We start from the raw sequence: 15,961 nt of genomic DNA, 5'->3' as shown, positions 1-15,961 counted from the left end.
AAACTCATAAAGCATTATATTCCAAATGTGCACCTCAGACACATCCATCTTCAAAAGGGTTTATTTTATTAATAATCTGAAAAAAAGTGGAGTTGGGTTAGTTTCTCTTATTTGTCTAACATATTTTTTATACATCTACTACATATTTTAGTCATTAAAGCCTTCTACAAAGACAGAAATGATGATGCACTTTATTTATTAAATTTTTGGACATTACTTATGGGATGATCTGATAGATATATAGACAGATAGATATAGATAGATAGATAGACAGATACAGATAGAAACAGAATGTCTGTTTTATGGCCATTGTTGATTGGTTTCAGAATAAGAGTATTTTAATGGTGTACTTATGAATGTTGATCAGTTAAGAACTTTAATAGCTTTTCTAGATAATGTCACCAGGAAAGCATCATCCTTGTAAATTAGATAGATTTAAAAAGCATGATGAGAGGAGCTGAGTGCTTTGGACATGACATCCTAATGATGAAGTACTTTGAAGTAAAAGTTCCCCTGCAGAACTGTTGTACGTATGTATGGTAATCAAATACACCATCACCTCACATTGAAAAATAGACTGTAACAATGTAGTAATGTACCAAAACTGTTTTAATAACATTTCTATAAAATAATACCACAACATGATTTTATCATGTATAGAGCAGTTGAAAATTATTATTCCACCTATAAGTTCACACATTACATAAACCATTCACACATTACATAAACCATTCACATATTTATATCACGTAAAACTAGTAAGGATGAAAGCTGATACACCACAAATATACTGATTCTATGGATTCCTTCATTTCAGATCCATTCCTAGTTTTTCTGTTGAATGAAAATACTGTGATAACAATTTCCCTTAACTCTGTGATCACTTGTGATTATAAAGCAAAACAATTTGTGTTTTTACACTAACTACATGCCAATTAAACTAACTGCTGTCAAGATATATTCTTACATACCTTCCAAAAGAAGTTTCTTTCCTTCTGCAGTCTCTCTTTCTTCTGGTGATAAAATTAAATATTTGTGAAACTCCTTAAAACCAATAGACTGAAAGATTCCTTGGGTATAATCAGCTTCACTATAAAACATATAAAAATAATGTAATTAACTATGTAAGAAAGTTACTCCATTATTTATTGGTTCTTTTAACCTCTTCATGTAAACAAACTGAGATTATCCTATGTGTAAAAAGACCAGCTTATCAATGGAGCAGTACATTTCAAAACCCTTATGCCTTCTTTTCTAAATAACAGTATATAACACCATCTTTGGGGACTCTCAGTTTAAGAGCTTTTTCCTTACAAGGATATTTATTAAAGCCTCCAACTGATTAGGAAGTCAAATACAGAAAAAAATTCAATCAAAACTATAGAGGTGCAACCTAGAACAAAACAAAGTTAAAACTCATTATGTTAGTTTAAACAAAGTCAATAAAACAGCAAAAACTTGAAACAAAAAATCTGAATATTGTTTATTCAGACACTAGAAGAATTAATTAATTAACTTCACAAATTGATTTGAATTTATTATAAACTTAATAGAAGGGTGAAAAAAATATTCTTGAGACCCAGTATATTCACTAGTTATCAATATGATGGTTTCCTTTCTTGTGTTAGTGCTAAACTCAATAGTAATGCTGTGAAACATCTATTAATATTACATTTTCTGTTAGCAATATGGTGCATTGTAATAATCTACATTGTTGCATTATTATAATGAACTTATGTACCCTCTCTACAAATACGAGTTTACCTCAGTAGTGTGGTCCGTCATTAATCATGTAATGTTCATAAACCTGAGTTAACTTCAGTAGTGTGGTCCATCATTAATCATGTAATGTTCATAAACTTGAGTTAACTTCAGTAGTGTGGTCCATCATTAATCATGTAATGTTCATAAACCTGAGTTAACTTCAGTAGTGTGGTCCTTCATTAATCATGTAATGTTCATAAACCTGAGTTAACTTCAGTAGTGTGGTCCTTCATTAATCATATAATGATTAATTACTTCAGTAGCCAGTGATAAAAGTATTACACTATTATATTTCTCTTGAAATAATATTTGTGCTTATGGATCCCATTAGTAAATAAGAAGTCTCACTTAACCTTTTTATACATTAACAAAACCACAAATTTCACCAAAACAATGACGATTTAAACAGAATTTTATTAGCCTGTCCTTTTAACAAAATAAATGAGGGAACAATAACCAGTAGCTTAAGCTTCTATTTCCTTTAATCATTTTGTTATTCAAGTACAGAATAAATGTATTTAAAATACCTTTCATACAATAAACAAACACTCATTCAACCCTTCAGAGCTATTCCTTACACAATTACCCTGGGGAAAAGTAAAAATTTAAACCTACTCATTAGTTTCAGGAAATCATTTATTTCCCTCTTAAACTTAATGTAACATTCTGGCTTCTACTACTGCCAACAGCAATTGATTCTATAAGTCAATCAAACTCTTAAGATATTTAATATTTACTTCTTCATTGACTGTTAGTTAAAACAAGTGATAATTGTGTGCTTTACTTCTTCATTGACTGTTAGTTAAAACAAAAAGAGATAATTGTGTGCTTTACTTCTTCATTGACTGTTAGTTAAAACAAAAAGAGATAATTGTGTGCTTTACTACTTCATTGACTGTTAGTTATAACAAAAGAGATAATTGTGTGCTTTACTTCTTCATTGACTGTTAGTTATAACAAGAAGAGAATAACTTTGTGCTTTACTTCTTCATTGACTGTTAGTTATAACAAGAAGAGATAATTGTATTGCTTTACTTCTTCATTGACTGTTAGTTATAACAAAAAGAGATAACTGTGTGCTTTACTTCTTCATTGACTGTTAGTTATAACAAGAAGAGATAACTGTGTGCTTTACTTCTTCATTGACTGTTAGTTATAAAAAGAAGAGAGATAACTGTGTGCTTTACTTCTTCATTGACTGTTAGTTATAACAAAAAGAGATAATTGTGTGCTTTACTTCTTCATTGACTGTTAGTTATAACAAGAAGAGATAACTGTGTGCTTTACTTCTTCATTGACTGTTAGTTATAACAAGAAGAGATAAGTGACTGATTATTATTGCTTTACTTTCTTCATTGACTGTTAGTTATGTTTTAAGAAAATAAGTTTAGGAACATGTGTTTCTTCATTGACTAGTTATATAATGTATATTCTTATACTGTTAGTAATAACATAATAATTGAAATAGTGGACTGTATTTAACATAAATGCAAGGCCACTAAAACACAGTCAAGATAAGTCACTTTTAAAGTCTAAAGGTTAGTTTTATACAGTCTTTGATGATACAGTAACATGAGTACATGTATGCCACATCATTTGTAACCTCTGTATTGTTAGTCGGGCACAACTGGAAAGTCAATGTTTGTTTGTTTTTTAACTTTGTGCAAAGCTACACAAGGACTATCTGCACTAGCCATCTCTAATTTAGCAGTGTAGGACTAAAGAGCTAGTCATCACCACCCACCAACAATTGTTGGGCTATTTTACCAATGAATATTGGGATTGGCCATCACATTATGATGCCTCCATGGCTGAAAGGATGAGCATATTTGGAGCGATGAGGATTCGAACCAGCAGCCCTCAGATTACAAGTCAAGCACCATGTCAGACCAGAAGGTCAATGTAATAAACATATAATGTTATGAGATTTGAGCTATTTAGACTTAACATTTGTAAGGGTAGAAAATAACAGATAAAATATAAAGTCTCACTGAAAACAAATATTTGAAGTGTATTTTAGAGATTACAAATTATATTTGAGATCTTGAGGATGAAGAATAGATTAATCGTGACATGAAAATCACTTCTCCCTTGGACTAGTAAAAATCAGACTCAAATTTTTCACAAATAAATCTTTAATGAAGATATTTCATCAAAATTATCTTACTTTTTGCATACAAAACAGTTTTGCTCTTTACTACAAGTCTTCCAAATTTTGTAAAGATACGTATACTGCATTGAAAGTTACAGTATAAATACTTAACGTGTACAGATGAGTATACAAACTCATGTTTTTTATATGAAGCCTGTCTTGACGGGGTTAATAACTTGTAGCTCCCAAAAGAATAAAATATTTCCAATTATATATGTTATCCAAATCTATAATTCCCACTATTTCATAGTCTGAACTCTTTTATTGTGTTCCTACCATTAAAATAACAACAATTAGGTTTACTTTTGATCACAGTTTTCCTTCTTTCCGCTAGTTATTTCACACATTAAATTTTGTAATTGTTGCAATGTTTTTAATGAGAACATCTAAGAAAGAGTTTGTGTTAATTGGACTCCATGGTAAATTTCATTCCTATGTCATTGTCGTTCAAGAAGTTTTGTAGGGTTTCACTGTCGTTTTGTCACATGATATCATATTTGTCTATATATGTTCTGTACCCTACAAGTTTTATTATAGCTTCCTGTAAGTTATCTTCAAAATATCCACAAATATGTCACTGAAAATTGGAGATAAATAGGAGCCCATTGCAAGACCTTTGGTTTGTTGGTAGTAAAATGTAACAACAAATTAAAATGCAGTTTATTTGACAAACCATTTGCTGTCAGCATGCCACCACATTACAACTATAACTACCCTTTAAGTCAGAAATTAATTCATTCTACACGTATGCCTGGTGTGCTCTCAATACAAGTTCTGACAACACAGAAATAAAAATGTACTTAAGTATTAGCTGTGGGTAGTGGTTACAAACCTATAGATTCGTTGAGAGAGAGTTTTCTCCAAAATAAAAGAAAAGCAATATATGGTGAAATAACCAACTTACCGACTCGAATAAAATCATCACAAAGTAAGTCCACCTATATACTGTTCTTTGTGGTTATTTCTCAAAAAAATCAGTTGCAGTGAAGTGTACATAGGATAAACAAGAACACCAGTAATATGGTAACATAATGTACATAGGATAAACAAGAACACCAGTAATATGGTAACATAATATACATGGGATAAACAAGAACACCAGTAATATGGTAACATAATGTACATAGAATAAACAAGAACACCAGTAATATGGTAACATAATGTACATAGGATAAACAAGAACACCAGTAATATGGTAACATAATATACATGGGATAAACAACACCAATAATATGGTAACATAATGTACATGGGATAAACAAGAACACCAGTAATATGGTAACATAATGTACATGGGATAAACAAGAACACCAATAATATGGTAACATAATGTACATGGGATAAACAAGAACACCAATAATATAGTAACATAATGTACATAGAATAAACAAGAACACCAGTAATATGGTGACATAATGTACATGGGATAAACAAGAACACCAATAATATGGTAACATAATGTACACAGAATAAACAAGAACACCAGTAATATGGTAATATAATGTACATGGGATAAACAAGAACACCAATAATATGGTAACATAATGTACATGGGATAAACAAGAACACCAATAATATGGTAACATAATGTACATAGAATAAACAAGAACACCAGTAATATGGTAACATAATGTACATAGGATAAACAAGAACATCAGTAATATGGTAACATAATGTACATGGGATGAACAACACCAATAATATTGTAACATACTGTACATAGAATAAACAAGAACACCAGTAATATGGTAACATAATGTACATGGGATAAACAAGAACACCAGTAATATGGTAACATAATGTACATAGGATAAACAAGAACACCAGTAACATGGTAACATAATGTACATAGGATAAACAAGAACACCAGTAATATGGTAACATAATGTACATAGAATAAACAAGAACACCAGTAATATGGTAACATAATGTACATGGGATAAACAAGAACACACCAGTAATATGGTAACATAATGTACATAGGATAAACAAGAACACCAGTAATATGGTAACATAATGTACATAGGACAAACAAGAACACCAGTAATATGGTAACATAATGCCCTCTGCTGTAGCTAAACACTTCCAGAACTGTGACAATACTTATGGCTGAAATAATGTAAAAACATCTTAAGATACCCTCAAGCTAAGGTAGAAATAAACTTGAAAGTATTTGCATAATAAAAAACAGATTCCCAAGTATCAACAAAGATGATGGACCAATCAACATGTCCTGTTGGAAGCACTGTTTATCTTAAGTATTTTAATGCATATAACATATCTTCTCCCCCTATCTTGTTTTTCAAAAATGAACTTCCACATTAACAGTTGAAACTAAACACTTACCTAATGAAAACTGTAAAATTTTGCCCTGATGATGGGTGGCATGTTTGAATATGTTATGCTAAATAGATTTTATTTATCACTGTGCCAAAGAATGTCATGTTTTTGCAATTGTTACTCTTAATTTACCAACACAATGTGCTTTAAAAAGAAATATATTTTATAAACATTTGTAGCTCAAGTAGTTAAAAGGAAATATGATAAAAGTTAAAAAAATTAGGTTTAATAAATTAACAGATTAAAAAAAAACACTTTAAAATACAAAATAGCTATATTAAAACAGCATTGTCCCCAGTCTCCACATAGAATAAAAATGTGTTGTACTTAATCTGTATAAAGATAAAACACTATTAGTTTTGGAACTGTTAGTTTTTTTAATATTTGTTTCCTAATATTGCATATTGGTTTTTAAATAAATCTGTTTTACAGGAAGTTTACACAGGAGCCTCTAATTATTACACTTACAGGTTCTGACTAAGCCGATGGTGATTGTAAGTTTGATGAAAAGCTGATAGCTCTTCAATAAGCCCTCTTTCCATCATTCCATCAATTCTCTTTTTCAGTCTATCATTTAGTCCTTTAGAAAAAAACATTCACATCAAATGAAATGTATGACACTTTTTATTTTGTTTTTAAAATATGATGAGTGATCATAAATAATTAATAGTAATTATGAGTAACACGTGCAAGAAACTTACACGAACTATGGACAAAGAGAATGATAATAGAATTACAGTGTAACAATGTACAGTTTTAATCAGAATAAAATGGCTAAAAGATTAGCAGTCAACTAAAAATAAATATACAATACAAGGTTGAAAATGTGGCAAACTTTTCTCATTGTGAATAAACAGATGTGGTTTTACATTAACAGCTAACACAAACAGATACAGTGGAGGCGCCGTTAAGCATGTGGTATTTGGGGTCAACCTGCTTAACCACGCTTAAACCTTTGTGACTGAAAAGCGAGAGTCGCCAACAGCTCCGCCGAGGAGCCTTATCCGGGCCATTGTGTGATCATTATAATATTAATGTGTAGACCATTCAGATACAATTGACAAGTGTCATTTTAACAAGTGCCAAGTTATTACATTTGAAATTCTTACGAATATATACGAAACCACATTAAATTTTTATCCACTTTTTACATTATCACAAAAATTTTATTCAATTTATTAATTTTAAAAATTACAAATACAGATAATATAGTTCAAATACAGTTTATTTCTTGGTAAAGTATGACGTTATTGTTGCTTGCTTCTTGCTCATTGTTGCCCTCTTCTTGGCATCTCTAATCATGGACTTTAGTTGTAGTGCTTGTCTTCCTCACGCTCGTAGTACTCTAGGGCTACCTCAAGTCCTCTGACAGCTTGATCTGCAGTTCTTGTTGGAAGTACGGGGGCAGGATCTTCTTCTTCTTCATCTTTGTTCATGGTCTCTTCTGCTAAAATTGAGGAAGCTACTGGTACATCATCATCAATGGAGAACCAGGCTGACAGAATTTCTTGGACGGGAACAGTTGAGTGGACAGCTTTCATTAACTTCTGCTCTGCTTCTTTCACTTCTGCTGGGGTGAAACCAAGGAATTCTTCTTCATCATCATCTGAATCTTCTTCTCTGTTGCCTTCAGTGAATGGACCTCCCAGGGCCTTGTTCCAACATTTCTAGATTGATTCTGCCTTTACCGCTTGCCACGCTGTCTCTGATAAATAGAGTGCTTGCTTAACCCATACCTTCTTGAGAAACTCGGGGATGCTCTTGTCTTCTTCTACCATGGACTTGATTAACTCTTTTCTGTAATTGGACTTAAAAGCTGAAATAATTCCTTGATCTAGGGGCTGGATCTTAGATGTTGTGTTCTTGGGCAGATAGTAGAAGAAAATCTTCCCATCTCTGGACCTCAACGTCTCTGCAGGTGGGTGGGCTGGACAGTTATCTAGGAGTAGGCAGGCTCTAGGTTCTAGTCCCTTGTTCCTCAGGTGTTTCCGTACATCAGGGACGAACATCTTGTGAAACCAGTTTTCAAAGATCGCAGCTGTCATCCAGGCATTCTGGCTATGGGTGTAGTCTACTGGCAGTGTTGACATGTTCACTTTATGTTAGTACTTGGGTGACCTGTACTTCCCGATGCAGAGTGGTGTCAGCTTGTGTAGACCAGTCCAATTACTTTAATCCACCCACGCAACGTAGACTCAGGTATGCCTAACTCTCTACTAACTTTAGCGCAAGTTTCGCCATTTCGTATTCTTTCTACGACATTCAGCTTTTGCTGAACGTCATACGATGCATGTTTACGTTTGGTACTCATGGCGTAGGAATTTGTCAATATGACAAATTAATTCAGAAACTGAAGTGATTTCTATTGGGTTTGTGGCCAATATTTATACAATTCCATAAAAATATCGGATTATCGAATTAAAAATAATACTTTAATTATTGATCACTTTTTTCACGGATTTACCACGGATTAACTTTAATGTATGGAGAGGTGTGATTTGGTAACAATGGCGGCCTCCATAAAGCTGACATAGAGAGTGGATAAGGTAGATTAACGGTCGATTTCTATTGTTTACAGGTTCTTAAATTAGCAGTGAGCTGCAATAATTCTCGCTCACATTTGTCATGTCAGTGTCAACGACAAGGAGAGTGTGAGAAACTTTAAAAAGCCAGGTTGTAGATTTAATACATCAAAAATTTTGGGACAAGACTTGCTACAGCGGCTTAAGCTATTTTGCGGTTTACTGGTCCGCGGATTAATGGCGCTCCACTGTAATAGGGTTATCACACATCAACAGCTGACAAAGGCAGATAATTAAAATGACCATGAAAAAGAAAAAAAACTTATGGACTTCCTTAAAAGATTGGTTATTAGATGTAGTACTGAAGAGTAAAGCTTCAAAGCCATGTGGGAAATGTGGAAAGAAACAAAAACCATTTGATATGTTAAGGACAGTTGGATCCTAGAATCTCACGATGTTTCAGAGTTAATTTCCCCAAATATACCAATAATCTTTAATATTATAGGTAACTGACTATAAGTTGTATTGAACACCAATGCAGGACCACTCCCTATTGAAATAGGGAAACACAGTACCAGTAGGACCATACCTTACTGAAGTGAGACTCCAGTAGCAACACACAGTATCAGTAGCACCATACCTTAGTGAAGTGAGATTCTAGTGGCAATATGCAACAATTGTAGGACCACTTCCTATTGAAACGAGACTAAGTAGCAAAACACAGTACCAGTAAGACCAGAGTAGTCTGTATGGAGTATACAGAAGCCAAACTCCAATAACAATATACAATACCAGTAGGACCCAAATGATGTGTGCCAGTTGGTTTGTTCATGTTACCTCACAGTGAATCCCAATACCCCTATCGTCTAATTTTATAGTTACTTACACAATAATAAGATGGCAAAAGTAAACATTTATGATAAGCTGTCCTATACAAGTATAAAATGATTATGTTTGTAGCATTAACTTTAAAAACAACTTCAGTAACATGAACACACAAGGAAACACTAAGCTAATTCTTTACTTTTCTGTAGTTTATAAATAACACAATATCATCATATCTCAAAATATATTCAAATAGATGCCTAAAAATAAACCATTAGGCCTACAGTATAAATATGTTTTGTACATGAAGCACAGTTTTACCCACTATATAATTTATGGCAATTAGCCTTAACAGTCACTGGCTCAATTTATTCATTTTTGATACTCTACGACTAACCCATGCACACACTGGTGCATGAGTCCCAGGTAAAGAAAACTGTGACCGATGAATAATCTAGTGAGGACTGGAGCATCAGTCCCAGGTAAAGAAAACTGTGACCAATGAATAGTCTAGTGAGGACTGGAGCATCAGTCCCAGGTAAAGAAAACTGTGACCAATGAATAGTCTCGTGAGGACTGGAGCATCAGTCCCAGGTAAAGAAAACTGTGACCAATGAATAGTCTAGTGAAGACTGGAGCATCAGTCCCAGGTAAAGAAAACTATGACCAATGAATAGTCTAGTGAGGACAAATTCCTCTTTTCAATTCTTATGGAAACAAGATGCTTAAAGTTGAATAAAGGTTTTTATTTGGAAAAGCTTGTTTTCATGTTGATCACTCCAGGTAGACTGCCAACTTGCTCAGAACCAAGCTTTGAATACAGGACCTTAGGCTACGTATGGAACAGGCACAGCAGTGATAGCACACAGACTTAACTGTGGTGTCGGCAGGCTTCTCTCATGAATGCCAACTTCTAGATAGAAGTAGATGTTAAAGAAAAATTGACCAGTCAGTTTTTAATATCAATGAGAATAAAGTTGAGAACTGACGTGAAAAGGTTCCATATCCAGTAGAGAGCTAAGCAAGTTAGTATAAATTGTACAGTTTGTGTACTGCATAGTTTCTATGTGATCCAGGGAAAGAGAAATGGTGTACAATATTGCACTGCACACAGAAACTGTAGAGGGGATTCTGTGTGCAACAACCAAATCATGGTAAAACAATGGCAGAGCCCACAGAGTCATCTGGTTGCACCACCTGTATAAATGGGAATGGAAGGATGGTTGAAAGATGTTCAACAAATAGAAGGCAATACTTCCAATCAGGACTGTCTGTCTTCTTCAGTTGGCTCAAAAAAGAGTCACATTAGAGCATAGTAATTAGCCGTGGTGGGATGAGCTGATTTGTATATATTGCTGTGTCATCCAGAGACAGACTCAATTCATCCAACTGCACCTGAAGACAAAGAGTAAAAGAAACAGTGGCAGACTATCTATTATGAAAAAGTGTTGCACACTGAAGAAGGAAAATACAACCCCATTAGGGATGCTGTAGTAAAGATCAAAGTTTAAAGACAGTTGCAAACTATGAAGGTGTAGAGGGGATTCATGGGACTCCGTGTACAAACTCTGGACTGGAGAAGTGTGGAAGGCCCCTCATGGTGGTCAGGGTCCAATATTTGCAAGGCTGAAGTCCTAGCAAAGCCATGGACCAGAGATCCATAGTCTGATTTTGATTGAATAAGGACACAATAGATTTTTAGCATGAAACATTGATCCATCCCAACAAGAGGTGGAAGAGAGGACACAGAGGATTTTCAGTGCCCTTGCACACTTGACATCAAGCAGCAAAGGTCAACTTACAGTCAAATATAAGCCCCAAGAACCTTGCCTCATTGACTATAGGAAGTGCAGTTTCACCAATACGGAGTTCAGGATCAGGGTGAATACACTTTTGACGGCAAAAGTGCATGCAAACAATTTTGGAGGGAGAAAGGTTGAAAGAGTTTGCTGTGGTCTACATAACTAAATGTTTGAGGGCTGTCTGTAGCTGCCTCTCAATATACCTCATATTTGATGAATGACATGAGATGTGGAAGTTGTCAACAAAGAGACTGTTTGCAACTTTAGGGGATTGTTGTCCACCAATGTCATTAATCTTTATAATGAAAAGTGTGACATTCAAGACACAGCTCTGAGGGTATCCAAGTTTCTGTGGGAAAGAATGGGAAAGTGTTGAACCCACATGGACCTGAAATTGCCAATTCATTGAAAAATGTTTAATAAATATCAGTAAGTTGCCCCACATCCCATACGAGTTACCAAACCACATTCTATCATAAGCTTTATCAAGGTCAGAAAATACAGAAATAAGATGTTGTAGTTTGAGAAAGGTTTTCCTGATTGACGTTTCAAGCCAAATAAGGTGGTTCAAGGTGAAGCCCTGTCTTTGGAACCCCCACTGAATGAGTGAGAAAAAGTTGTTTGATTTCAGGAACCAAACAAGACAAGCATTAACCATCCTCTCTAAAATTTTACAGAGACAGCTCATCAAAGCAATCATGGGATTCTTCCCAGGTTTAGGAAAGGGGTGTACAACAGCATAGTGCCAAGCATCAGGAATAACATTCTCCTGCCAGATTTGGTTAAAAAACCATCAGAAGAATAGCAAGAGAGACAGGAGAGATATGGTGCACCATCTCACAATGAATGTCATCAGGTCCAACTGATTTACTGCCAGACTGATGAAGAACAAGTTTAAGCTCCACCAGTGTAAAGGGGTGATTATTGTCATAAAGACAATCAGCCCAAAAGGAAAAAGGTGATTGTTCTGCCCATGTTTTGATGGCTAAGAAGATGGGGGATGAAGCAGAAGTGTTAGATGCATGAGGAAATATTTGCTGATAATACTGGGGACGTTCTAGGTATCAGCAGCTTCCTGGCCATCAGAGAACAAGACTGAAAGGGGGGTAGAAAGATACTGGCCACTAACCTTTTGAATTTTGTCCCATACGACTTTGGAACTGGTGGTAGAAGACATATTAGAGTGGTATTTAATCCAAGATTCCTTCTGGCTTTAATGTCTAACTTGCCCGAACATGTGCATGGGCCTGCTGAAACGCAATACAGTTTAAAAGTGTGGGATACCTGAATTAACTCAGGAATACACTGAGTAACTGCCTGGACAATATAGTCAGTCACAGCTGCCACACAGTTCTCTATTGATGGCTTACTCACAATGGCAGAATTAAGTTCTGAGAGAGTGGTGAAAGAAAGCCAGTTCACCTGGTCCAACTTTCATCAAGGCATGTGGGTTGGACGGCATTGACCACGACCAGTCTCTCTCAAAATGACAGAAAAATGATCACTGCTCAACGAATTACCATCAGCTCTCCAAGAAAAGTAAGTGAAAAATGAAGGAGAGCAGATAGAAAAATCTATAGCTATAAAAGATTGACTACGTGCATGAAAATAAGTATAAAAACCAGTACTGAAGAGAGACAGGTTGTGGTCCAAGAGACATGCTCTATAGCATGACCCCTCCCATTCAATACTAACACCACTCCAAAGGGGATTATGTCCTTTAAAATCCCTCAGTAGTAAAAAGGGAGATGGCAACTGCTCAATGAGGGTATCAAGGTCTGATCGATTATAGATCTCTTCAAGAAGCAAGTAGAGAGAACAAATAGTGATGATATGACCTAAGAGTGTATCAAGTGACAAGAACAGGGTGGGCACATGCTGATCAACCAGCAATGCTACCTCACCATGCACTCGTCCATCACGTAACCTGTCATTTCTATACAAGGAAAATTACTGATGAGTGACTGTAACAGCAGGTTTCAGAAACGTTTCCTGTAAGGGGAGGCACACAAGATGGTAAGAATCAATCCAATCCTTAATGTCACCTAAATTTGATCAAAAACCTCAACAATTTTACTGGATCAGAGTGGTCATTTTTATTTATGTGAAGGAGAATGTGGCAGGGAGATCTTCTGTTTACAACCATGTTTTTCTCTTTATTGGATGAAGATCTATCAACCTCCATGGATCCTGCACTGGATCGAGTAAGCAGATCTCTGTCTGTGGACAAAGATTCCAATGACTGAGAGCACGAACAAATGGTTGATTTACTTTTCAGGGTTGCAGAAGACAGACCTGAGGAAACACTTGAGCCTGAAGGAAGTGAAACTAGGCAGTCACTGGAAGTAGACATAGATGTGTCAACTTTTTAATTATGGAGGGCACAAGATTCTTAAGATGTTTTGCAAACGACTCTGTTGGAGGCACGGAAAAATCTGTCTGCACTCCCACTGTGATAGTGGAATGGAGTGCAGCAACATATGTCTGAGACAGAGTTAGGGACAATAATTCCTGAGCCTCTGAGTAGGTGATATTATTAACAGTCTTTAAGTGTTGCACCTCTTTCTTTTCTACCCATTTAAGGCAAGAAATAGAGCAAGAGGGGTGTGGACCACTACAGTTAACACAATGTGGTGCCAGGTTGCACTTGTAAGCATCATGACTTTACTACCACAACAAGCACATACCAAAGAACAATGACATGAAGTTTTTGAGTGACCAAACTTCTAACACTGAAAACATCTGAAAGGGTTAGGAATGCAAGGCCATACCTTGCAGTTCCGATAATCTGCTTTGACTGTGGCAGGAGGACGAAGTGACATAAACATTAATATCAGGATATTAATAGGATTCATAATTCTGTCTTTACAAGTGAAGATTTGGCATACCGTAGCAACTCCTCAGCTGGAGAAACCAGCAAGGATTTCCAACTCAGGAAGGTTCTTTAAATCTCTCTCAAGTATAACTCCTCTGAAAGAATTCAAAGTCTTATGTAGAGTAACATCAATGGGTAAATCCCCAATAGCTGTTGATTTCAAGAGAAGTTTGGTTATATTGTGGTGAAGATGTTTCCACCAAAATGTCTCCAGAACACAACCTATTTACTGACTTTGAAAAGCCAGCAAGTCCCTCTAATCTCTTCTGAATGAAAAATGGAGACATATGCCCCAAGGATTTCTCACATAAGGAATGGAGAATATGGCTGTAATGTTGACTGTATAACAGAGTCGTCTTCCAATTATCTTTTTCTTTCAATTCTTTCATTTTTATTTATTTTGTTAGAAAGAGGGTATCCATAACAAAGAAGCTGCATTTCAGTGCCCAATATGAGGGGATGCACTACAATGCCAAACAAGGACACTGCAGCAATGCCAGAGTTTTGTGAGCATTATACCCAAACACCAGCATCAGATACAATGTCCACAACACCTGTTGAGAACATCTAACACTAGTACTTGGTTGACCCAAGCCCAAGTGGACCAGCCAGTTGACCCTAAGAGGGCTACCCCAAGGCTGCCCATCTACAGGAATTCAAGACCAAAGTGGTGCGTCAGGATTGGACCCCTCAACCACCAGGATCCTCTCCTCCCCTTCACAGGTCACCATGCACAGGAAACACGTGGGTGAATGTTTAGATCCCACAGGAAATAAATCGAAAGAAAAGAACCTTCCCTGAAAGGTCCCCTCACCATGTACAGGAATCCACACGTAGAGGTCCTAGTTGATAGCTGTGCAACTTATTTATAATTTAGAAAAACACAACTTGTCTATTTCTCTAGGAATACTTTGTTACATCATGACTGATGGCTACACAGGTTGTGTACATTTTCCTTCATCATAACTTTACTTCTATAGATGTACTTTGTTACATTGCACTTGATGGCTATACAAGTTGTGCATGTTTTCCTTAATTGAAACATGAATGCTGAACAACAGTAAATTAAGTAACAGTTACTTGTTAACATTTAAATAATTATGATTTAAAGAGGAAAGAGAAAAATCAGACAAAGAAAAGGTTTACCCTGTTGGTCACACTGCAACCAAAATATACATGTGTTGGAAAAGCGAAGTGGTCCTCCTAGAGAATTACCTCCCTCTAAGGAATGTTGTTCTTGTAACACTTGGCTATGTGGCCGTCCTTGTTGTTGGTAAACTTGAAGACTTCTATAAGAACGTGTGATTTAGTTGAACTTTTATAGTAACTTAAAACAAAGTGAGTTTAAATCCACACACATTTTTAAATGTATAATACTATGTGTCCGAGCACATAAGAAACAGTCTTTTAACAGATACTGGAAGTTTATCTGAAACAGAAGAGTAGAAAAATTAGCAAACTGAAATCCTCCAGTAAATGAACATAACAATCCACTATACCAGATCAGATACAATACAAATCCCCAATACCTAGTTTGATTAATCACAATTAACTAAATAAAAAGCACATAACTCACCTCTTTCCTGGTCTGATTGAATAAGATTCTTTTAAATAGAGAACATGCAGAATGAAATCTACAACCAACCTAATTTTACTTAACATGATTATTCAATATCTCTGA

The 15,961-nt window shown here is 35.4% G+C and overlaps 1 pseudogene across 1 annotated transcript in view; it reads right to left on the bottom strand.

The window, feature by feature from the left end:
* Positions 1–948: 948 nt before the first annotated feature.
* The window catches only part of LOC143230108 (tRNA dimethylallyltransferase-like), a 36,077-nt pseudogene continuing 21,064 nt past the window's right edge, over positions 949–15,961 (bottom strand). Inside the window, exons 5-7 of the transcript XR_013016241.1 lie at positions 15,427–15,569; positions 6,725–6,836; positions 949–1,090 (exon numbers count right to left, since the gene is read on the bottom strand). The product of XR_013016241.1 is annotated as a tRNA dimethylallyltransferase-like (transcript). The remainder of the gene's footprint in view (positions 1,091–6,724; positions 6,837–15,426; positions 15,570–15,961) is intronic.

The sequence above is a fragment of the Tachypleus tridentatus genome, chromosome 10, assembly GCF_004210375.1.
Source record: "Tachypleus tridentatus isolate NWPU-2018 chromosome 10, ASM421037v1, whole genome shotgun sequence".
In the NCBI taxonomy this organism is placed as follows: Eukaryota; Metazoa; Arthropoda; class Merostomata; order Xiphosura; family Limulidae; genus Tachypleus; species Tachypleus tridentatus.
The sequence above is the reverse complement of the archived record's forward strand: the minus strand, read 5'-3'. Positions and strand labels throughout refer to the sequence as shown.